Source organism: Macrobrachium nipponense, chromosome 12, assembly GCF_015104395.2.
Source record: "Macrobrachium nipponense isolate FS-2020 chromosome 12, ASM1510439v2, whole genome shotgun sequence".
NCBI classification, from domain to species: domain Eukaryota; kingdom Metazoa; phylum Arthropoda; class Malacostraca; order Decapoda; family Palaemonidae; genus Macrobrachium; species Macrobrachium nipponense.
In genome coordinates this window covers 12,265,341-12,290,570 of record NC_087205.1, presented here as the reverse complement: position 1 = coordinate 12,290,570, position 25,230 = coordinate 12,265,341, and the positions used below count along the sequence as shown (strand labels likewise).

At 37.2% G+C, this 25,230-nt stretch overlaps 2 long non-coding RNA genes across 2 annotated transcripts; one reads left to right on the top strand and one right to left on the bottom strand.

Moving 5' to 3' along the window:
• On the top strand, positions 1 to 20,723 carry LOC135224947 (uncharacterized). The gene is made up of 3 exons (XR_010316832.1): positions 1 to 129; positions 19,722 to 20,017; positions 20,602 to 20,723. It is a non-coding gene; the product is annotated as an uncharacterized LOC135224947 (long non-coding RNA).
• A 145-nt stretch (positions 20,724 to 20,868) lies between these two features.
• On the bottom strand, positions 20,869 to 24,104 carry LOC135224948 (uncharacterized). The gene is made up of 3 exons (XR_010316833.1): positions 22,959 to 24,104; positions 21,668 to 22,045; positions 20,869 to 21,443 (listed from the first exon to the last, which is right to left on the bottom strand). It is a non-coding gene; the product is annotated as an uncharacterized LOC135224948 (long non-coding RNA).
• Between the last annotated feature and the right edge of the window lie 1,126 nt (positions 24,105 to 25,230).

Below are 25,230 nucleotides of genomic sequence, written 5' to 3'. Positions count from 1 at the left end.
TGGTGGATAAACAAAAGACCTTGAGAAGAGCTACTAAAGAAAATAAAAACTTTTAACCCTTTTTGCTAGTTAAATTATTAAGAGTGGCAATTGCATTATCAAGTGAGTGTTTCTGAATGTGATTTTAAGGTGAGTGAAGGTTAATTATATTGAATTAAGTTGTAATTTAAGGCGGAATTATGGCTTGCAAAGTGAAAGATATTACCTACTGAATTTGGGCATTTAGTTAGTGTGGTTAGTTATATTGGTTCAATATTTTTTTGGTAGATCTATATTGCTATTCCGCGGCGGCCTAGACTATGGCAGTTGCAGTTATTCTATGCAGCTCTACCTCCTGAACAAGAATTTTATGTAATATTTATTCGGACGACTGCAATTAACCCCCAGGGGCTCGTACTAAATACGGCGAAATACATTTGACACCCCAATTCCTGGTGGCTTTCGTATTCGCAGGGATGAACGATGAGGAATGCCTATATAAAATACCATTTTTTTATTGACCAAAGTTAAAGTTATTAACTAAAAGGGAGTGAAGGTAAATTTTTAAAGTGTTAAAATTAATGTCTTAGGTTAAGGAGAATATTGTTAATATTGAGTTTTGACCTTAAACATGTGTGTTTATTGGGTTCAAATGTTCATGTTTTCAACTAAAGTTAATGGTAACTCAATGAATTTAGGCTTTAAATAAGTGTGGTTATATAGTATTGATCCATGTTAAAGTTATCAACCAAAGTGAATGTTAAGTAAATTCATTTAGGTCTTGAATATTAATCAGGTTAGTTATTGGTCCAGTATTCCTGTAATTAACCAAAGTTGTTTAATCTGAATGATGTTACGCCTTAAAAATCAATAAGGTTATTTATTGGTCTAGTATTCAAGTTAACTAGAATGATTTAGGTCTCAAATAAGTGTGGTTATTAAATTAGTCCAATATTTATGTTTTTAGCTATATAAATTTAAGCTTACAATTGGTATAGTTAATTTTTGGTAAAAATTTAATGATATTTACTAAATTACCTCCTGGTAGAGGTGTGTTACTGCGAATGTGTTAGGCTAGAATAAAACCAGTTGTCATTAGTTCCAAGTTGAGGTAGATCAAGTGTACTTATCAGCGGTGGCACAGAGTATGGCAGTTGCGGTTTTTCTATGCAGTTTTACCTCCTGAATGAGAATTTTAAGTAATATTTATTCGGACGACTGTAATTAACCCCTAGGGCCCAGTACTGAAGGTAATATTTCAGAAGCACTCCGCACTGGATATTAAAATAATCACCTACATGGAAAGAGCATGTGAAAAGCAATATAAAAAGTATAGTCATTATATGAGAGATTGAATAGGATGGAATTAAATAAGCTTGATGAGTTTTTACCTCGAATTTTTCCTAAGTCGGGAGAGGTGTTTCCTCTACGGTAATGTTTACTTTTAATGAGCCCTCTAACTTACTTTCTTACGCAAACAAAAGCAGTTCCAGTTACTCATTATTGGCTGAGAGGTGTGACATAGTTGTGACATCATGGATTTCATAACCAATTACGAACGACTTTAGTCGAAAACTAAGTTTCACTAGCATTTCAGCTGAGTAATAAAGTTGCCTGTCCAGTGTCCACTGGTATCCTTGTTTGACTGAATACTCGAATAATTTTGACAGAGACCTTCGATTTCCTACCGATTGTTTGCAGTGCAATGTGGATTATGGTGAATTCTATCATTATTGGTCTAGTGGTGGTAAAGAAGTTGTGATTTAATATGCTCAAAAACATAATTTCATTCTAAAGCAAAAAAAAACTCAATGTTGTGGAGCTGCTATTTGTCGGATCCACTACAACAGGAATGCCTTTAGGCGTCAACCGCCACGGTAAGTAGCTTTACTGTAACCCCTGTGGCTAGCGCGTGCAGTGCAACATTACCTCTTGCCGTACATGCCGTGCTTGCCAAGAATCTTTAAATATGCGGATAAGGCGCGAAGTGCCGTTCTGCTGCGGCCTTACTGACAGCACACACAAATCGGTCGTCGCTGACATGTAGTCGCTCCCTACTTTGTTTGTTGTTGTTTTGGTATCGCCGCCATATTGGTTTTGGTGTTCTTCCGCCGATTTCGGTCGGCGGTCGAGTCGCCGTGTTTAGTACTGGCCCTTGGGAGTTAATTACAGTTGTCCGAATAAATATTACTTTAAAAATTCTTGTTCAGTGGGTAAAATAACATAGGAAAACGTCAATTGCCATAGTCCAGGCCACCGCGGATTGCTTTTGTAGAAATACCCAAGTTAACCCTTAAACGCCGAATGGATGTATTAAACGTCAACTCAAAAAAGTTTTTTTAAAAATTTGTGGAAAAATACTTATAGGCCTACCAGCCAAAAACTTTTGAATCACGCGCCTTGGGGGATGCTGGGAGTTCAAGGATCAAGGCGTTGTTTTGTTTACAATCGTTACGTAGGCGCGCAAGCGCGAATTTCTTTCTTATTGCACTAAAAAGTATCGGTGACACATCTCAAAAATTATTTCGTCACTTTGACATAATTTTTGCACCATTTTAAATTATCCGTTACATGAAGTATTATATATGAAAATGTGTGCAATTTATTTTAACATAAAACAAAAAAATACTCATGATTGTAGCTTTTATCAGTTTTGAAATATTTCCATATAAATAACGATAAGTGCCAAAATTTCAACCTTTGGTCAACTTTGACTCTACCCAAATGGTTGAAAAAAGCAATTGTAAGCTAAAACGCTTATATTGTAGTAATATTCAACAATTTACCTTAATTTTGCAACAAATTGGAAGTGTCTAGCACAATATTTCGATTTATGGTGAATTTATGAAAAAACTTTTTCCTCACGTTCGTGCGGTAACTCTTCCGAAAAAAATCATACATGCGATTGTGGTAATGTTTGCACCATTTTAAAATTAGCCGTTAAATAAAGTTTTATATATGGAAATATGCGCAATTTCATGCACAATACAACTAAAAACAACCCATGATTGTAGCTTTTATCAGTTTTGAAATATTTTCATATAAAAAATGATAAGTGACAAATTTTCAACCTTTGGTCAATTTTGACTCTACCGAAATGGTCAAAAAACGCAATTGTAAGCTAAAACACTTATATTTTAGTAATATTCAATCATTTACCTTTATTTTGTAACAAATTGGAAGTCTCTAGCACAATATTTCGATTTATGGTGAATTTATGAAAAAAAAACATTTTCCTTACGTCCGCGCGGTAACTCTTCCGAAAAAATCATACATGCGATTGTGGTAATGTTTGCACCATTTTGAATTAGCCGTTACATAAAGTTTTATGTATGAAAATGTGCGCAATTTCATGTAGAATACAACGAAAAATAATTGAAGGTTGTAGCTTTTATCATTTTCGAAATATTTGCATATAAATCACGATAAATAGAAAAAAAACCATGTTTGGTCAACTTTGACTCTACCGAAATGGTCGAAAAACGCAATTGTAAGCTAAAACTCTTATATTTTAGTAATATTCAATCATTTACCTTAATTTTGCAACAAATTGGAAGTCTCTAGCACAATATTTCGATTTATAGTGAATTTATGAAAAAAACTTTCCTTCCCTTCGCGCGCAGATTCTCCGCCATAAATCTCCGAATTGCGTACATCGCATTCTCGGAAATTTTGCTCCGTTTCATATTAGGCATTTCATAGAGTTTTATATATGAAAATGTGCGCATTTTATGTAGAATAAAAGGAAAAATATTTGAAGGTTGTAGCCTTTCTAATTTCTGAAATAAATGCATATAAAAAAAATTTATAAAAAAATTTCGACATTTGGTCAACTTTAACTCGTCCGAAATGGTCGAAAACTACAATTGTAAGCTAAAACTCTTACAGTATCGTTATATTCCATCATTTAACTTCATCTTCAAACAAATTCGAAGTCTCTATAACAATATTTAGATTTATGGTGAATTTAAAAAAAATATTTTTTTTTACGTCCGCGCGTTACGAATTCATGCATCATTTTGTGATAATATTTTCTGTGTTGCTTTTATCGTTTTACAATGTATTATATATCAAAATGATTGCAATTTAGTGTACAATACATCGAAAAAAAAAGAAACTCTTTAGCTTTTACCGTTTTTTGCACAGAGTGATTTTAATACAATTATGTATTAATTTTTTTTTTTGCTACCATATATCGCATTATTTACATATGATAATAATGATATTTTTCATTTCTGATGATTGCATACTAAACTTAGGCAATGACAAAAAAAGGAGCCAAAAATTAACTCTTAATCTTCAAAACTAAGCGCGCTGTGATTTTTTTTAAAAATTATTTTTTCCGCTTCCACACTCACTTAAAACCGGCTCCGGCATTCGCGGCCTGTTTTGATTTTTACCGCTTCTGCGTTTAAGGGTTAATTAGGTAGTTCTAGGTAATAACTCTATGTTGGGCATTTTTTGGATATTACAGCTTCCTATAGTATTTGGGTTGCTTATTAAGAATATATAATTATTTTTGGGGGTCGACTGTAATTAACCTGCCCCCCCCCCCCCCATCGTGCGGCGAGTACTAAACACGGCAAAATACATTGGACGTAGTTGCGGGAACATTCCTTGTAGTCTGTGCGGAATTGTTCCTTACAATTACTGTTAATTAGGTATTTCTATATAAGCATTCTGCATGACCGCATCCTTCATCCCCGCGAATACGAAAACCACCAGGAATTGGGGCGTCAAATGTATTTTGCCGTGTTTAGTACGAGCCCTTGGGGGTTAATTACAGTCGTCCAAATAAATATTACTTAAAATTCTTGTTCAGGAGGTAAAACTGCATAGAAAAACCGCAACTGCCATAATCGAGGCTGCCGCGGAATAGTAATAAAGATCTACTGTTAATTACATTACTGAATGTGCAAACTTGCATTTTTATAGCCTTAACATAGTTTAACGTTGACTAGCCTAACCCGATGTTAGTAACACATTCCTAGTTATGCATAAACTAACTAGAGGTGTTCATAATATGCCCTTAGGTTACATAGCCTAACATTTGTTAGTAACACATGTGTTAAATTCATCCTATTTTAACTTAGTCTAACCAAACCTAAACCCAGGTGTCTAATATAAGCTAACCTAGCCCCAGTTGTCTAATATATCCTAACCTAACCTCACCTAAACTAACCCCAGGTGTCTTAATATAGCCTAACCTAACATCACCTAACTTAATCCTAAGTGTCTAATATATCCTAGCCTAACCCCAGTTTTTTTATATAGCCTAACCTAACGTATCTCAACTAACCTAACCCCATGTGTCTAATATAACTTAACCTAACCCAGGTTGTCTAATATAGCCTAGCCTAACCTAGCCTAACTTAACTTCACCTAACCTAACCCTAAGTGTTACCTTAGGTACTTCAACTTAAATTTACCTAGCTCAACAATTGGGTGACCAATTAAACAAAAATTTAGTTAGCCTAACTGTAAGTTACTATGCTTTTAAATAAATTTGTCCAAATTACAACCCTTTCATGTTAAATAATTTTTTTCTTACTGAAAAATATTGCATATTAAGTAAATGTTATATAATTGAAAATTACCTTTTTTTATAAGTTTTCCTTAGCCATGTCTTTATTCCTTACATTTGAATAATTTCTTTTATCTTGAACATTGCATTTTCAATAAATGTTTCATAATTTTAACAAATTCTAAATAAATTTCCCCTAATTCTAGCCTTTCATTTAAAATATAGTTTCTAAATCTAAAACAGGTGTATTTTGAATAGTTTGTCTATATTTATAACATTCACCTTTTAAATATATTTTCTGCAATTATAACTTAATTTTACATATTTTTCCAAACTGTAACCTTTTAATTTTGAAGAAATATTCTAAAAATAAAATAATGGTGGATTCGATACAGCACTCGGCTGTTGTCACCTCTTATCGACAAGTGTCGCTTTTTGTCGCCAATGGTTGCGAAGAAAGAGCATCTTTTAAGCTCTTTTTGTTTACCTCCTGTCAGCAGCTGTCTCCTCCCATCTCCCGCTGATAGAAGAAGAGTTTGAAGGGAGTTGGAGGAACTCGTTTGGGCCGGTCGGCGTTTGGTAACCACTCTACGCCTTGCTCTATCCTCATTTTGTTGTGGATAGAGACCACATAGAGAATATTACTTAATTGTACTAGTGGAATTTGGCGCCATCTAAACATTGAAGAAGAGAACCAACGCTTTCTCTAATTAGAGAGCATTTCCTAACTTTTCTCATCCTCGGACACACAATCTGCCTTGGCTTGTCGTCTTGTCTTTTTAAGTCGCGGAGAACCGAAGGCCGCTTTTGCTGTACAACGCTTATTGGTCCGTTAACCGTCTTAAGTAGGAGGTTCGCTTTCTTTCTCTTTCCTGTGGGAAATGAACTTGAGACTGACAGACATGCTGATGGATTTTCAGTCTAACTTGAGTTATTACCTTTTATCTACGTTGTTTCGTCTCTGCGACTTCTCAGAGAGGTGGAGACGCCAACCCAGCGGGAGGTTTTAGCAAAGAACAAGTAACTAAAACAAGTAACTCATTTCTGATGCTGCAGGGTAATGTCCTCGTGCTTATGCTCACTCGGTATGGAAGAAGTGAGCGCACTTTCGCTTCCTGTCTGTTTATGCAGCTCGGTTTAAGGTGAAAAGGGATTATCTGTTGGTAGTCTTATTTTATACCTTTCGGGGGATAAGTGCAGATTCAGGTTCTGGGATATGGACAGTTGCAACCTCCTAACATGCATGGAGAGACTTGGTTTAATCTCCCTCTTATAGCTTCCCTTGTCTTCAGCAGAAATCTCTCATAAGTCTTTTTTAGTAGGAGATTGTATATAGAGGGAATGATGTTCCAAGGGTAATTCTTTAGGAGGACACCCATAAGTAATTGGAGATATTCTTGGACGTTTGGAGACTGAATAACGGTAAGTGTCTGCCCATATACTTGTTCGTTTTCTAGCATGGTGTTAGTGCCTTTGCAAAGAATGGTCAGACTTGTGGTACACATCCAGAATGTGTTCCACTTGCCATACATCCACAGTCATGTAAGTTCCTTCAAGAGGTTTTTACTGGTAAGTATTGCTGTTCTGTCCATTTTGTCTGGGTTAGTGTGCAGCCCTCTATATAGTTATGTCAGGGACTTCTTGCCCATTGGTAGATGATTTCGAATGTAGGAGCAAGACACTTCTATTGAATCAGTGATTCAAGTTAGCCAACTCTCTCAACAGTATTCCAAAGGCCAAGGACCTGTTGCTTCTTTTGGCCCAATTTCTATGCATTATATTGTTAATTCTTTATATCCCCATTCTTATCTAGTGATGTGAGGATATCTAATTAAGCATGCTTGTCGGTCAAGATGATTAGGCATGTGCTGCTTGAAGATTTTAGACCTGAAAGAAACTTCCTATATGGTAAGGGCTTTTCCTCATTAGAAACCATGGCCTCACAGGGTATTTTCAGATAATCATGCTCAATTAATGTACAGTTTCAGCGTAAGAATTAAGACTTACAAATAACGTTCATTAAATTTGTAAGTAATCCAGAACCAACTTTGGCTCCAGGACTGTAGGAGGGACACTGTAACCAGGAATCGTCCATTGGGTTCTTAAACCTAAGTCCAAGTTTTGGTCTTTTCCCTCTGCCATGCAACACAAGAGTTTAACTAGTGTCATTTCACTTTCATGCAACATAGAATGGTCAACACTACACCTGGTAAAACCTTTTAGATGTCAGGGAACTGGAATGACATCAGGATGCTTAGCAGGTTTATTCCCGGTCAGAAACAAAGTCTTTGTGGGAAGTTTGCTGCTTTGAGTGAAATGAAACTACATATTTGTTAGATCATACATTCTGTGGAAGGACATTGTTTTAGCAATGGGGGATTCAGGAAGAACAACTGCCCACAAGGGCCTTTACATCCATAAGTTTGGCACTTGGTGTGGATTTAAGGAACACTCATTTAGCTTCCTAGATGGACAGGGACATCCGAATGATTACTACTACTTTGTTGGCCCACAGGCTTGAGCAGTGGATGTTTCCTTAAATTTTGCTTAATCAGACTCTAGGCCTGCCCTCGTATCTACTCTGAATTCTATTGAGCAATTTCAAGTTCAAGAATTGCTTAGTCTCCTGAAGAGCCCTTGTAGCCTTAGGGCAGAAATTTTCAGAATTTCCAATGCTCTTGGTAGATATCTCATTCTTCCGTTGAGAAGAAATCAACTCTACTACACTATTCCTTACAGTTCCATTGACGTACACATCTCCTTAACTGCTTGGAGATGTTAGAATGTCCCCTTCCAATAATAAGATTTTATGCATGACACTTACCTGGCAGGTATATATATAGCTGTATTTTCTGAAGTCCGACAGAATTTAAAAAACTTCCGACACACGCAGTGGTCAGCCAGGTGGTTAGTACCCATTCCCGCCGCTGGGAGGCGGGTATCAGGAACCATTCCCATTTTCTATTCATAAATTTTCTGTCGCCGGTACTGAAAACACCTGTTTGCAGTACCTCCGGCTTAGGATTTTGGAAACTTCATTTGCCGCTAAGTATCCTAATTGTCTTTTAATTTATTTACTTGGATTTGTGGCTAGGCATACGCTATCTTAAATTGATTTGAATTTGATTCATTTTTGCATAAGATATCTGAATCTAGTTAGGCTAGTTTCAGAGGGTGTTGTCTGCAAACATAGGGTGTGGCTACCGAAAGCTTCGGTAGTTCCGCACTTGGGGGGCGCAATTAATCAGTAAACATGTCTATTTCCGTAAAGAAAAAGTATGATTCGTATGTACGCAGTTAATCAGTAAACGTGTCTAATTCCGTAAGGAAAAAGTTAATTTTGTTTAGTATGGTACGCATTAATCAATTACGAAAGTCAGGGTAGTGATACTGCTAACCTTCCGGTAGACTTTATTTTGCCTAACGCTGTAGTATGGCCTACGGGTTATGACTATGTCTGCGAGAGGTGATCGCTCTCCTTCATTGTTGTGAAGAGTTCTACTTCTGTTTTTGTTACGCCTAACCCTGTAATGTTGCCTTCGGGCCCTAAAACAGTGTCTGTGGAGGTTATTGCCCTTTCTCTTATACTATTTCGATTCGTAACTTAGAATCGAAAGTGCTTGCTTTAGAGAGCAATAGTGAAGTGGCTAAGTGCAGTGACAGTGCCCCTTGTGTAGTGGGGAGGGTGCGTCAGATCGCCTTATAACGCCTCTAGGTCTAGACCTCTGTCGAACTCCCAGAACCAAGGGAGAGGGCATGTCGAAAGCCGAAGGAGGGTTACAGGGAACCCCACCGATCTGGCGTGCCTTCGGCAGTTTCTGATGAAAATCCCCAGACTGCCAAAGTGCGTGCACATGCACGAATCCTGAAGGATTGCTTCTCGTCCTCCGAGGCGTCCTCCCCGCACAAGGGTTGGAGCTCTCGGAAGGACTCGCGCCCTCTAAGAAGCTTTATAGAAGAGGACGCTTCACGTCCCCTCTCCCTCGTTATGTTTCAGTGAGAAGTAAGAAGGCGAAAGTTGCCTGATCACGTGTACTTCTTTCCACCAAGAAATATGAAAAAGAAGGCAGTTTCTCTCGCTTGTTTTGACGCCTGTCAGGAGCGTGACGCTTTTCTGCACGCTTATTTGGACGATCGGCTTGAACAGGACGCTCGGATGGACGCACTCACCAGTGGACGCCGAGCGTCCTCGCCAGTGGCCGCCGAGCGCGCACCACAGGACGCCGAGCGCCTGCCAGTGGACGCCGCGTCCTAGCCATGGACGCCGACGCGCACCGACGGCGTCCTCGCCATGACCGAGCACGCAGAACGTTTCTGTTGAACTCTTCAAGCTCTTGTTTAAGATTTGAGCCTCAAGAAAGTGAACAGAACTTCGTCTTCGAAACCCAGCAAGACCTCGGGTTTCGTGAATTCAAGAGGTCTCTGTCAATATTATATTGCTTTTCGCAAAGGTGGATGGAGTTAAGGAAAGCTCAAGGGAAGATCTCGTTTTCTCTACCTCAGTCAAGACTTTGAGATAAGACAGTTACGGGTTATGTAAAGGCTCGACGTCCTGAACGTCAGGATTTTCGGCAACGTTCAGTAGGACTCTTGCAAAGGCACTCATCAAAAGGACGCTCTTCAGGAAAGCGCAAGACAGGACTTCCTTTGCCATACTGCCAATAAATTTAAAGCTTTTTAGACCATCTGAAAGGGTTTTTCAGATGATAGATTTTGTTAGTTTCTAGTCGAGACTTCCATGCCGATTGAGCATCGTCGTTCTACCTACCGTAAGCCCAGTCTCTTAACAGGATTCTTGTCCCTTCCTTGTTTGAGACGGGAATCGAAAAATAAAAGGCTCAACTTCCTGGATTACGTTTTGTCAATTCAGTGACTTTCCCCATTGACAATATACTATCGTTTTGTCAAGTAAGTGGGTCTCCCCTCATTGACAAAATATCTCTCTGTACCGTTAATGGGTTAGTTCTCATTGACAAACATCTCATTAACTTGATATTGCGTAAGCGAATAAGGACAAGGTTCAGAAGAGCTCTCCTTCCTCATTCACAGACTCGTACAAGAAATAAGACTTGTAGACTTCGTCAATGAACGCTTATGTCCAGTATCTTAAGAAGCTTGAGCTGTCTGCTTCGATTCTCTAAGTTTTGTTCATGAAACTTGCCTGTCAGATATGTATGTAGCTGTATTTCCGAATTCAGCTATATATATGTCTGCCAGGTAAGTATGAACAAACTTTATTGTGATATAATAAATTTTTTTGCCTTGCGTTATTTTACTACTGGTTGGTTCAAGTCATACACGCTTGCTGTAGTTACCTCTTCGGATGGCAACCGAGAGGTCTATTGTCTACTATTTTAAGGACATTTAATCGTCACTCCCTGCAGCCTTCCAGGAGTTCCGATTTATCTTTTACCGTTGTATGGTAGTGTTCTGACGACACAAACGCATCTATATATTTAGCGTTTTCTGTTTCGCTTAAATATACCAGCTTGAGAGTCTCTTTTTGTTCAAAAAATAACGGACCTATTTCTTCGTAGAATAGGGTAGCTGGCAACCCAGACATAAAGTTAAGAGACGACGTTCGTAAGCTGCTGGCTGCTGCTGTGTCTGACTGTCCAAGTTCCAACCGAGCCAGTAAGTAACAGATCGTGCGCTGTCATGCGCGGCAGGTTACGTCTCTCTCTCCTGCGGGATTGACTGACTAACCGTATCTCTGTGCTGGCGGTTACGTCTCTCCTGCGGTATTGACTGACTAACTGTATCTCTGTCCTACAATCACGGACTTTAGCCTAAGATTGAGGGGATTTCTTACGTGAATGAATAAACGTTGCATTAGTTTTGCCTTACTATGTTCAACAGAGTTATCTCTTAATCCTTTCGGTGCTCGTTACCGCACGGTATAGAACTACGAGTCTACCGCAACATTGCACTTTTATATGCTCTCCTGCTTAGGCAAAGCGCAGCCTTATAGGGAAGTAAGCATACTCGGGGAGGGAATGGATGAGCTTGCTGGGGACCATTTCCTTCCTGAAGAAGTTTCTTTCCCCGAATAGACTGCAATTCAGAACACAGTTTTTTCCTACCGGGAAACTGAAATATTATTCAAGATCTAGGAATTATTCTGAACATCTCTCAGTGCGTCATGATAGAAAGAAGGTGCCGGACATCTGGATAGTGTTTCAGATGTCCTGGATCTTAATCTGAAAGAAGTAAATGCAATTCGGTCGTCCCTCCAGTCCTCGAAACGAGTTTTTGGAACCAGTGGTCCACATCAACTCTGATATTCCACAGCTCTCTCATATCTTAAGAAGTATCTTCTCTCGGTCTCTGCTCGAGTTTACGAGAAAGAGCCTATTATAACGACAGGCGTAGAATGTAACGATCATCTAGAGGTTCGTTACAGGATTGCAAAAGTCCGTACGAATCGTCTCGATCGACGGCAGCAACGATAGATTACTAACATGCTAGGTATTTTAATTAAGTGGTGTTCTTTTTATTTTTGGGGTTTTCTGAAAGATGGCCTTTGAGATGGTTATTTCCTCTTCAGTATGTGAAGTGTAATGTGTTACGTTAGCTTTGTGTGTGGTTCAGGTGGTCTAACTTATTCTAGCATGAATGCCCCTGGTAAGAGAGGGCTAGGGTTTCCTGTCAACAAATTGGTCCCGTCCAGTTGTCAGACCCTTGTTGTTAGCTTTCTCAACAAACAGGTCACATCCTAGTTGAGAGCTACTAAGGTTTAGCAGGCTAAGAGGCAGGACCTACGAAGTCAGCTACCTTAGCAGGTAAGGAACTTAATAAATAATTTTAAAAATTAGTTAATTTTTGAATTATGACGATGTTGCTGTCTGTGACCCACCTCCAAATGTGTCAATCAGCTATATATAAATACCTGCCAGGTAAGTGTCATGCATAAAAATGATATTGTTATGATACAATAAAGTTTTATGCATACTTACCTGGCAGGTGGTATATAATTAAATTCCCACCCTCCTCCCCTCAGGAGACAGGGTTCAGAGAAAATCTGAGGAAAACGGAAATAGTTCCAAGTACCAGCGTCACGGGAACGTGGGGGAGATCACCTGAACTACCAGTGGTCTAGCGGTTGCCGAGAGTTTTGAAAATTCTGCCAGTGCGAACAGACAACAGAGAATGTTGTTTGACAGATTTGCATCTGTCAAACAACAAAGACCTTCACGATCATTGAGGTCTGTGGAATCTCGATTCTAGCTCACCATCTACTTTTTGTCTCGCCTGTTTTCTCGGAGTCAGACACTCGTGCGAGATCAGGCGACATATAGTAGCCCTGAGTTTCTTATTGACGAAGTCGATTGCGGACGACGTTGGGTTGCGTTGATACACCCCCAAGGTTTGCTTAGATTGAATCGCCCAGGCAGTCCAGACACTCATCTTCAGCTAAGAATAGTGCCTTTTGGTCTTCAGGGTACAGCCTTGCTGTCCTTGATTCGTCTGACTGGTCAACTGGTCGTTCACCTGACTTTAGTACAGACTGTGCATTTTCCGGATCGAAGCTTTCAATATGGAACTTAGACGTAGTCTGAAGTTCTTGATGTCAAAGCATTCGAACCTCTCCTGCCTGTTAACTTCTTGTATGTGATCAGGAAGGCCTTCTTCTAACCACCCTAGATACGACAAAGAGGGTTAGTGAGATTTTAAGCCATCGTCACAAGTTTTGGCTTTAGAGAACACAAGGAGGTGTGCTCTCTAAGCCTTTCGTTATGGCCTAAGAATGGAAACCCTTTTTGTCCTTGGGCCAGGATCTTGGAAGCAAGGATGGCACAAGTTAGTGGGCAGGAGCCAGAGAGAGTCCTGTGCCCTGTCAGGTCTCTCAAGTTTTATCTACTTAAAATCAAGAAAGTCGAAGTCAATCGGGCAATCTGCAGTGTTCCGAAAAAAGACCAGACTTGTCCATATCGAAGTACACCCTGGTTTTAGGGTTAAGGAGTTCTTTCAAAAAATGCTCCTTCATTGTGTTTGCACAAAGATTTGAAATCTTTTATCTGAATGCTCACGAGGTGAGGGCGCGGCCTCGGAAGCATTTCATCAGAGCATGGCACTCAGCAACATCCTGAGTACCATGTTTTAGCGAAGCAACTCTGGGTTCACTTCACACTCCCTGCGAGATGTGAAGATGGCATATGAGATCTGCTGCTCGCTAGGGCCATACGTGTCTGCAGACACAATCTTGGGGGCAAGAAGTACTACTCATCCTATCCTGTAGAAAATGGTTAGGAAGAGCTCTTAATTTAGTTGTGGAGTCGCTGACAACGCGACTCTTAACTCTGAAGCCTTAGTTAACACATTAACTTTGGCTAGGTTGGTCAGGTGGTGATATATATAATATATATATATATTTATTTTACTTTCTTAGCCCTCATGGTATGGTCAATATGGTCTAGTCACATTGTGGTCACGCCCCCGTTGACAGATCATCTGGAGTGCACCAGCTTTATAGGTCTCTACCTCGCTGGCAACTCTAGTAAAGCAGAAGCAGACTTGGGTGACAGTAATCACGAAGTCGGCTATGCTAACAGGTGGAACCAAGATGTAAATCATCTGCATGCATTTGTCCCAAAATCCTTCTATTCTGTCCCTTCCCACCTCCAACGGTGGGGTTCAACTATATATATATATCTGACAGGTAAGTTCATGAGCAAAATGATAATTTTTATGATACAATAAAGTTTGTTCATACCTAACTGGCAGATATATATATATTCAAGTACCCACCCACCTCCCCTCAGGGGACAGTGGAAATAAAAATTATGAATAGAAAATGGGAATGGTTCCTGATACCCGCCTCCCAGCGGCGGGAATGGGTACTAACCACCTGGCCGACCACTGCGTGTGTCGGAAGTTTTTTAAATTCTGTCGGACTTCAGAAAATACAGCTATATATATACCTGCCAGGTAAGTATGCATAAAACTTTATTGTATCATAACAATATCATTTTTCAAGTTATCATAGATCTGTCCTTAATTTAAAACTGCCATGGCCTGAGGTCAGAAGCAGTGGTCTGTGTGTTGCTGAGGGTACCATTCTGGAGGAATTTTCAGCACCTGGAACCTTGTAGACGTCAATGTTTTCTGTTTAAGGAGATATGACTTTTCACTGCCTATTTCCAAAGTTATCATTCCATACGTACTTTCCTCGGTATTGCATCAAGTACTTTAGATCTTGCCGAGAACCAGCACTGTAAAATGTTGAGATTGAAGCCCCTTCATCTCTTTATCAGTCTCTCTCTGGAGTTTAGATGTGGGTCTAAACTTTATCTGAATTTACTGTAAAACCTTTTATTTAGCAGTGGTTAATAAGTAAATTTATTGTCAGCGCCCTTCTTTAAGCTGGTGGAAAGGAAATGCTATTTTAGCTTTCTGCCTAGAGCTGCGGGTGATGTTAAGGCAATGCTTTACAGTTCCCTGTAAGAATCCAATGTAACCCCTTGGCGGGGGGCGAGAAAGAGGAAACTTCTCTATCCTCTTGGGCATTTAAATTTAAAGGTTAAACCTAGAACATTTTTATCATCCTTTTAGAGACCTTGAACATAAAGCTTTGTCAAAGGTAAATGCTGGAAGAGGCAAAGTTAACCTTTGGTTTTGTGATTTTAAGAAAAACAGATGATGTGGTCAAAGGTTAGCCTGCAAGAGGCAAAAACAACCCTTTGTTCTGTGGTTTTAGAAAACCTAGCTGTCTTTGCAAATGGTTAAGCTTGAAGACAAATTTAACTTTTTGTTTTATGGTTTTAGAAAACTTAAAATGTATTCATGAAGGTTAAGCCTGGAAGAGGCAAAGTTAACCTTTTGTGTTGTGATTTTTAGAAACTTATAACGCCTTTGCCAATGGTTAAATTGGAAGGCGAAGTTAACTTTTGTTTTGTGGTTTTAGAAAACATAGAATGTATTTGTGAAGGTTAAGCCTGGAAGAGGCGAAGTTAACCTTTTGTGTTGATTTTTAGAAACTTTGTCAAGGAACACAAGGTCCTCTGTGACATAATGGATAGGCTAGTGCATGAGAACTAGCTCCATATCTTCTACCTTATTAAAGTTAAACATTCCTAATGTGAGCAGCAGTTGCAACTTCATTTAGTGTTAAGTCAATTTGTCGCTCCAGAATAGGATTGATGTGTCACAGTAGAAGTACAATTGTTTTTGCCCGATCACTACCTTAAGTATACAGAATTGTGTTTGAAAACGGTAAAGCCCTTAATTCGCTACTAGTAGTGGGTAGTCTTTTCCTGAACCGAAAAAAGAGCAATTCTTTAGGGTCTTTTGTTTAAATCCCGGGTTTTAATATTTTGGGGAGCGTGACGGTAAAAATTGTGTATAGGAGCGTACCTTTATATTGTAAAGGTATTCATTTTAAGTGACTGTTGTTTTATAGAGCTTTTGGACCCAGGCACAGGGGTCCCTCCTACCGCTTGCGTTTCATGCTGGCTGAATCGAAGCAGTTTTCTCCGCAAGGCTGCTCTTTGCTGCATACCTATGAGAGCCTTGTTCCCTGAATGGAATCCAACTTCTGGTGGTAGTAAAATCCACCATGGATTCCAGATCAGGTGAGAATGTTTTGGGTTTCGTATAAGAAACCTATAGCTCGAATGGCTGAGCGGAATTTTGTCTAGCTGCACTACCCACCATATTCTTAATGTGGGAATCGGCTAAATTCAACAGTAGGTAAGATTCGTCTCAAATAATAAAAATTTTCATAAAATTTATTTGGATACTTACCTACTGTTAAAGTAGACCCACCCAGCCTCCCAACAACTTAGTGGGCTGTCAAGGAGAATTCTGACGAGCTAAAATATTCGAAACACACCTGGTGGAGAACAGATAAACTAGACAGTCATCCTGGCAGCCATTCGATTTTTTGTTTGAATGCCGACTCGCCTAATCGGCGGGGAGATAAAGCTAAATTCATATTTTTTATATATATAATTATAACCCTTATTTTTTCAATAATGTCCCAAATTATGACTATTGCATTTTAATACATTTTCCCTAAATATAACTCTCTCATTTTAAGTATTTTTCCCCTAATTAAAAAAAAATAAACTCGATAATTACAACCATTGCATTTCTAAAATATTTTCACTAGCCATAACAAACATATTTTCAGTGCTTAAAACAATTAAATTTTAGGATTTTCTGTAATTATAAACCACCTGTGGTAGATATATAATTCTAAGATATATTGAAATTTATTTTCATATGTTGATATATGTATTTAGGTTAGCAAAATGTTGTTAATTTTGGTCAGGCAAATTCATTCGAAAAAATCATCACATCACGAAGGGCAAAGGAATATCAGAATTTACACAAAAGTATGAGAAGTATGAGGAATTATGAATACAGCAGCTAATATATCAGTACATCATCTAATACACCTAGTAAGTGCCTCATTTATTGCAATATATAAACCAATATCCGTAATCTAACACTTGCTTTTGATTCCATTCATAATCATGTTGGTCTCTCTCTCTCTCTCTCTCTCTCTCTCTCTCTCTCTCTCTCTCTCTCTCTCTCTCTCTCTCTCTCTCTCTCTCTTTGGTAGTGTTGTGAGATTTCGACCAAATAATCCCAAAATCAGCAAGCTAATCTAATTAGGCTTTGTTCCACACACATTTTTTAAATCATAATACTGTATGAATATTGTACTAAACCGTATGCAAATTGTACGGTAATGTATGAATAGTGCACTGTCCAATTATCATGAATGAAGTATTTTTTTAGGTTTGTACTGCATCATGATTTTGCAATTTGATAAAGGTCTTTTTTTTTTTCACTTCTAAAATCGCCACTTTTATCATCTATTACCCCTTCTGGTCTCTGAAATTTTTGTAATATCTATACTGTTTGGGTAAAATATGACCCATTGCATAAAACTGACATTTCTTCGCCTTGTAAGTCCAGGGTTTACTGCAATGAAATGACTGTCATTTAGACTTCACACCTGACCCTCCCAACTACCCTGCTGTATTAGAATTTACTATTTAGCTGCGACTATTGCATATAAATATTGACTTCATGCTGTTCGCATGTTGACTTTTGGCTGGGTGAACAAAAATGTTGCATGTTGTTGTCATTTTCCATATATACCTATTATATATATATATATATATATTATATATATATATATTATATAATATTTATATATTTATATTTTATATATATCTATATATATATATATATATATATATATATATATATATATATATATAATATATATATATATATATATATATATATATATATATATATATATATATATTAAAGTCGTTTTGTATTTTTTCCTTGCCATTATGACTGATTAGAATTCATTGTGGCTCTGGTCATTTCAGTAACTCGCCGTGTGTTTGTTGTCCTTGGAGAAGTGACTTTAGTGATGATAAAGGGTGCACTATGGCCAGTCCAAGTTCTTGAAGAAAATTTCTTCTTTTGAAGTTGGCACTTTCCATTCCACTTAGGCTGCACTAACATCCAAAATACAAAGGCATTATAAGATGAAATATGGTGACAAATAATGCCATAGGCCATCTTGTGTGGTGGTTGGATCTAAAGTTTGCAAGAAGCTTGTCTAAATTAGCAACTCCCATTTTAGTCGAATTATCATAATCAATTATATTGGGGTTCTTTTAATTTTCACTGTAATTTGCTGAATTATAATTTTAGTCAGTATAGTGCCACATTTTTGCCTTTTTTTAGGATTGTAAAAAATTATAGTGTCTTCATGGTACCCTTCAAGGGCGGAATATCTGGTTCCCCCTTCAGAAGCTGTATCTGAAATTCTTGATGTTGCATAGCGTGTGCTACCAGGATTTTGATCAGCATATAAACCACTATTGCCTTTTTTTGGATGCGAAACTATCACTAGAAGTGATTTACTCTTCATTTCATATTCACTGTCACTGCTAGAGAATTGATCTTCACCTTCCTCACTCTTCATTTCATATTCAATGTCACTGCTAGAGAGTTGGTCTTCACCTTCCTCATTCTCGGAAGGTACTTTATCATCCCTGATAAAAGGAAATTAGTAGAGATGAAGATGGAATTCTTGAATATGAGAAACATATTAGTAAAACAGAATATCTACTTAGCCTAATACTGATACTCAAGTTTCCTTATCATATGAATTTTCTCGACTGAGATGATTCATCTAATAGTATTTTTATTCTATGAAACTTTTAAATAAAAGGTAACAATATAATACAAGCAGGTCGTCTTAATTTTCAATAGCTGACAGAAATTCCAGTGAAATTTCTCTGCAACTTTTCTGCAACTATTCCACCATGCAAACAAGAGACACAAATCATTTGAATATTTCCCAAAGACAATGTGACAGGATTAAGTTGATCACTAACTTAAGTAATGATAAGAAAATAACATTCTCAGATATTTAGACCAAAAATGAAGTATACGTCAATTATGACCCCCACATATTAGCTATTACTTTTTTGTTTTGGTTAAACTACGTAAAATTCTCTCTTTTTTTACTTATATCATAACCTTATGAAATTAGGAAAAGTCATGGGTTGTGAAGCTTCAGTTGATTAGAATTTAGAGAGAGGCAGTCAAGATTGCTTTGGGTAAACCTTAACTGAACAGAAAGGTTAATCTCTTAGTAGGCTGTTGGTAAAGTTTTGTCAGTTGAAAACCTTTTGTATCATTCCTATAGTACTCAAAATGCATATCTGATATACTTTTCTATATACAAGGAGACTTATGATATATTTTCGATATTGAAAAAGGCATGTCTGTTGAATTATATTGTATATTCATAAATACTTTTCTGTTATATGTATAATATCTATATTGAAAAAGGTCTGTCTGTTGAATGATATTGTATATTCAAAAATACTTTTCTGTTATATGTATAATATCTATATTGAAAAAGGCCTAATATCTATATTGAAAAAGGCCTGTCTATTGAATTATATTGTATATTCAAAAATATTTGTGTTTTATGTATTCTTTCTTTTCTATACTTCAAAAGGACTATCTTGCTATATTTTCTATACTCAAAAAGGTCTGTCTGTCACATGCTTGTTCTAAAATGTCAAAATGGTTTTGATATTTTCTATATAAAAGAAGAACTGTATTCATAAAGGCCTCTAATATTTTCAGAATTAAAAAGACTTTTAAGAGTGCAATTTTGGAATGCTTTGCAATGTCTTGTTGTTTGTCTAATAATTACTTTGTTTTTCAGGCCAGGAGCTCAATCAGTTCAGATGCTCAAGATATATAAGCAAGCGGATCCGATATGGCAAGGATGCCTGGGTAGGAAGTGAAGCCATCTCCACCGCTCCAGAGTACCACTTCCACATCATTCCACTAGCCTGTCTACTGATGTCTACTTTTAGGAATTGGACCACTTCTAGTCTACTACTGTCTATTATTAGGACATTAATGACATTTATTCAAAATTGAAGCCTCTATAGCCAATTCAGATATCTCTTTCAAGAGTAATTCCTTGGATGCAGCCAGGATGCAGATGTAGACCAGGTAAATATAAATAAATGTGTTTTGGCATACTGGTGTCAATGTATTATATTCATTTGACCATACTGGTGTCACAATGTTATTTTGTATTTTAATTGTTTTGTATAGTAATTTTAATTCTGTATAATACAAATCATTGTACATAAATTTTAATTTTGATGTCGCTGTAATTTTACAAGTTGTAGTACACTAATTGTTTTTTTATGAATAAATTAAAAAAAATTAGTTATCAAAAGTACAAAAAGATTAACATTTTTATCTAAAGTACAATTATCAAAAAACAATCAAAAGTACAGTTACCAAAAACAACAAATTAGTTACAAAAAATGCCAAATGTCACATATTTTTTATGCATCGTTCACAAACTTGAAATTCAAGACAAGATATGGTTCTGTGTTTTTTCCCTTCGTTTGTAGTATTGCATCGTTCACAAGCTTGAAATGCAAGACAAAATTTGGTTCTGTGTTTTTTCATAACGTTTGTAGTATTGCATCTTTCACAAGCTTGAAATTCAAGACAAGATTGGTTCCGTGTTTTTTTTTTCATTTCGTTTGTAGTATTGCAGCTTTCAATTTTTTTTCTTTCAGTTTCTCGTTGCCTTGCACCTTTGCTTCAACTTTGGAGGTTCTAATTGAGCAACTTCCTCGGAGACAAATCCAGCTTCATCTTAACCAAGTAACCTGACACGCAATAAAAAGTCCACAACATACATACATACCTTTTATCCCCTTTCACCTAACCGTATCAAAAGGGCGCCAATGGCAAGGGTCACGCAGGAATAAGGCCGGCTTCTTTTAAACCAACCACCAACTCGGAAACCTCAAATGTTATCAAAAGCTCTACAAATGATTTATTAGAACGAAACACAAGCTAGAAATATTAAAATGGGGAACATAACACCTGACCTTCAGCAAAAGTAACCACGCAGATGACTTAAGGCATGAAAAACTTTTAAGTCTAATTGTAATTCTTGTGTTGAAATTTTTGCTAAATTATCCACGAAAGAAGCCCGACAATTATGGCTGTCCACCTTACCTTGGTGGACAGTCTTAACATCACCAATAATGTGAAACAAATTTTACAGTTCTGGGCAACAACAACTACTTTATTCTTCAGTGGCAGTTTACATGGCAGATGTTCTCTTCAGAGAGCAGAGAGTTCAGTGTTTATTTAAACACAAAATAACAGGGGTCTTGTACTTGGTGCACTACTGCTTAGCAGTGAGAAAATTGTAAAGTTTTCAAGTTGCCGTATAGATATGTATTAATTGAAAAAAATTGTACGTGTCTTTAATATTATTGTAGACATGTATACGCTTTTTCATTTTTCCATTATACCATGCCAGGAGTATAGTTGTGCTGTGTAGACATTGGTTCGGGTGTAAATACTGCCATGTATCAAATTTCCCCAGCATACAAGAAGTCAAAACCTGTAGAGAGAAAGAACGAGGAATTAAATTTTTTTATAAAGAGTATTTTAAGGACAGGCAATATAAGATTTTGTAATAAAATGCTCATATCAGTGGGAGTATTTTAAGGACAGGCAATATAAGATTTTATAATAAAATGCTCATATCAGTGGAAAAACTTTCCTGTATGAAAACGGGTAAAAATGTCTGTTCACCAGTCTACTGAACACAGTGACCACTCTCACCTTGCACTGAAAATTAACACTTTTCATAAGGCCTCTGTCTCTGCACAATCTGAAGGCACCTCACTACTCTTCAACATATATGGCACGTGTTCGTTGTGTCCAAAATTGGCTGCTGTTAGACATAAAAACTGCTTCAACAGCTATCGGCACCCAATAGTCACTGTATTGACTATACCCTTGTAGGTTGGCAAAATAACCCAGCCTTGTTTATTTGACCATAAGAGTTGATTGAAGAAATCATCTTGCTACTTCTTTCTACACTAATTAGTTTTAGAAATAATGTTTGCTACCTCTTTCCACAACTCGTGACGTCCCTTCTCAATGGCTAGGCCTCATCGAGGTACTCAAGTCATCGATCTTGCTGTTGGTGCTGTTATTCTGAAATTAAAAAAAAAAGTGCATCAGGTCTTGTTTGCAAAAATCGTAGTTAATTACAGATTCCTTTATTGAAAGCAATTTCCAATCTCGACTACTATACTATCCATCTGCTGCGTCCTTCTCATCAGTTCTACAGGAAGCAGAACAAAATTAAATCCCTTATCCTTATTCATAGAAAAATATGAAAATTTATGGCCGATATTTCAAATAATTCAAAATTACATTTGGTTACCGATATTTCAAATAACTCTTAATTACATTTACCAATATAATATTTATCTGATGCAGAGCTCATAGATAAATCTATTTGCTGCTTTGTACATTGTTGGGAAAAAATCTATTTGCTGCTTTGAGCATTGTTGGGAAAAAATTCTAGACTAACTCCCTTTCCTTATATAAAATCCTGCTTGAAAAAATCTAATTAACTGGGAATGTTTAAATTAGCTCCCTTTCCTAATATGAAAACCTGCTTGCAAAACAATTATATGAAACTGTATTTAACTACCTCCCTTTCCTTATAGAACAATTTCTCTTGAGGTTTATATATAGATTATGGACCAATTTTGCTTGAAGCCTACACAGTTTATTTTACTATAACCCAACTTAAATTGGAGCAACCAAGATTGATCAGGTTATTTTTGCCAAAAACAACTACCCCTGACGAATACATCCTTTCCTACTAAGTAAACCCTTAAAGAATCTGTTACCCAGTCCTAGCTTGGTTCAGGAAGGATTCACCATGTCCTGGATCCAACAACACATCTTAGGGTCCTCCTTTTACAGAGCAAAATCTATCCTAATCTGGTTAAGGTGTTTTTTATCTCTAGAGTCCCATTTGGTTAAATTCATCCTAGGCTGAGCTATCCATACCTTGGGATGCTGCATACTGATACTTAGCAAAATTTTCCCTTACCTTAGACTAGTGAGGATGAACATCGATATCCTTCCTGGGTTCATCTTGCATCTTTGAAAGGTTCGAGTTAGGTTAAGATTGGGCAGTTGTGATGAATAGTGATTAGGTTCGTCCTAATTTAATATTCTGAATGAAGATTGACTTGTCTATATTCCAAAAACTTGCCGTGCATGTTCCATACTTAAACTTCTATACTGTAAATCCATATTCCAGATGAAGTATCAGGATTCAGAATCCTCAGATTGGAGATTAATCCTGAAAAATTATTAAACTTTGAATAAGTTATCTAATATCCTAATTGGTGAAATATAACGGTTTACCAGTGACACAACTGATGTGATAAATTAGATGAAGCTACAAATCTCAAGGTGTATCAGCAGGTGCTCAATATCTCCGAATGGTTGAAATCGAATTGTAGACCGGAAAACCCCCAAAATCTAGTTTTCAATATTTTGTTTCTAATAAGACGGACCCATTTATGTTTATGACGACATTCCCTTAGTCATAAAATAATGTCATTACATGATTTAATTTTAATTACCGAACATTTTGACAAGTTTTATATATGTATTCTCACTGATTACAGTAATGTGGGGTACAGCAAGATATATATATTTGGAGTAGTAGTAATTGGACATTGTGAAGAGGTATTAAGCCTACAGAAAGATTTTGCTGCAAATCCCATTATATGCACATCATATCATCAGCAACCTCACTGACTTGGAACTTTGAGAATACAGTTAAACCAACTGCTAATTAATATCCTTCCATGTGTGCACAAGGCTTCAAATAACTCAAGTATATCTTGGTTTAACCAGACCTCTGAGCTAATTAACAGCTCTCCTAAGGTTGGTCCGATGGATTAGATTTTCATTTACGTTGCTAGGAACCAACTGGGGTATTTCTATATGAGCATTCCGCATCGTTTGTCCCTGCGAATACGAAAGCCACCAGGAATTGGGGCGTCAAATGTATTTCGCCGTGTTTAGTACGAGCCCCTGGGGATTAATTACAGTCATCCGAATAAATCATACTTAAAATTCTTGTTCAGTAGGTAAAACTACATAGAAAAACGGCAACTGCCATAGTCTAGGCCGCCGCGGAATAGTAATATAGATTTACCCCAACTGGTTGCTTAGCGACGGAACCTACGGCTTATAGCGAGATAAAAAAAAAAAAAAAATTACAACGTATTTTAGCAACAATAAAGACGGTCTTTGCGCTGTCCAGAGTACTGAAATCCACTGAAAAATTTTTTTAAATCTCATAGGTAGTCAATAAACTGGTCATTAAGTGCTGTACAGGATATAATGAAAAAGTAATACTATTATGTGTGGTGACTTTTTAAAATATCTTGAATATTGGGTTAAATGAAGATCATACACTGACTGTCATGTAACTTCTCCATATGAATTTCAGGTGAAGGCTGCCCTGCCTAGTCAGTTTAAATAATCTTAACAATAGACCAGAACCCAGAATTAATCTGAAAAATACACAAGCAACAACAAAAAATCACACACACAATGTGACTGGATTATTTGAGTTGCGAACAGACATTTCAGAAAAATTATTGGGAAACCCATAAGAAATAATAAAATGGACACTCAGGTTGCTTTTGGCAAGGTTCTTGTCTTCAGGGTACACTTTTCCCCTTTCTTTAGGTCTTGACGAGAGGATTGGTCTTCAAGCGAAGGCTGTCCCATCCTGAAAATTAAATAAATCCCATTTTAAAAATGAAAATAAAAGCCATCTCTTACCACACACACCATACAAAAAGTACAGAACACTAAATACAAACACATTCTTGGATTACGAGTAATGTCAAATCAAATGGTAGCAAATTTCATAATAGAACTACATGAAAAAGCATTTCTTTTAAGTTTATAAGAGCTTAAATCCCATCTTTAGGCTAGCATGATTCTCCTTACTTCCGAATGGAACGGGATAGGCCTATTCCACTCAAGACATCAATAAATGTATATATAAATAAAGCCACAGGAAGCGCTCGAGCATGACCAATAGGCCTAGCCATCGTTTCTTTATGCTCATAGAATCATGTTAACTTTTTAATTTTGAAAGTTATCCCAGAATAGAGTATGAGCCAGAGAGAGAGAGAGAGAGAGAGAGGGGGGAGCATGACCAATAGGCCTAGCGATCGTTTCTTGACGCTTATAGAATAATGTTCACTTTTTAATTTTGAAAGTTATCCCAATATAAGCCAGAGAGAGAGAGAGAGAGAGAGAGAGAGAGAGAGAGAGAGAGAGAGAGAGAG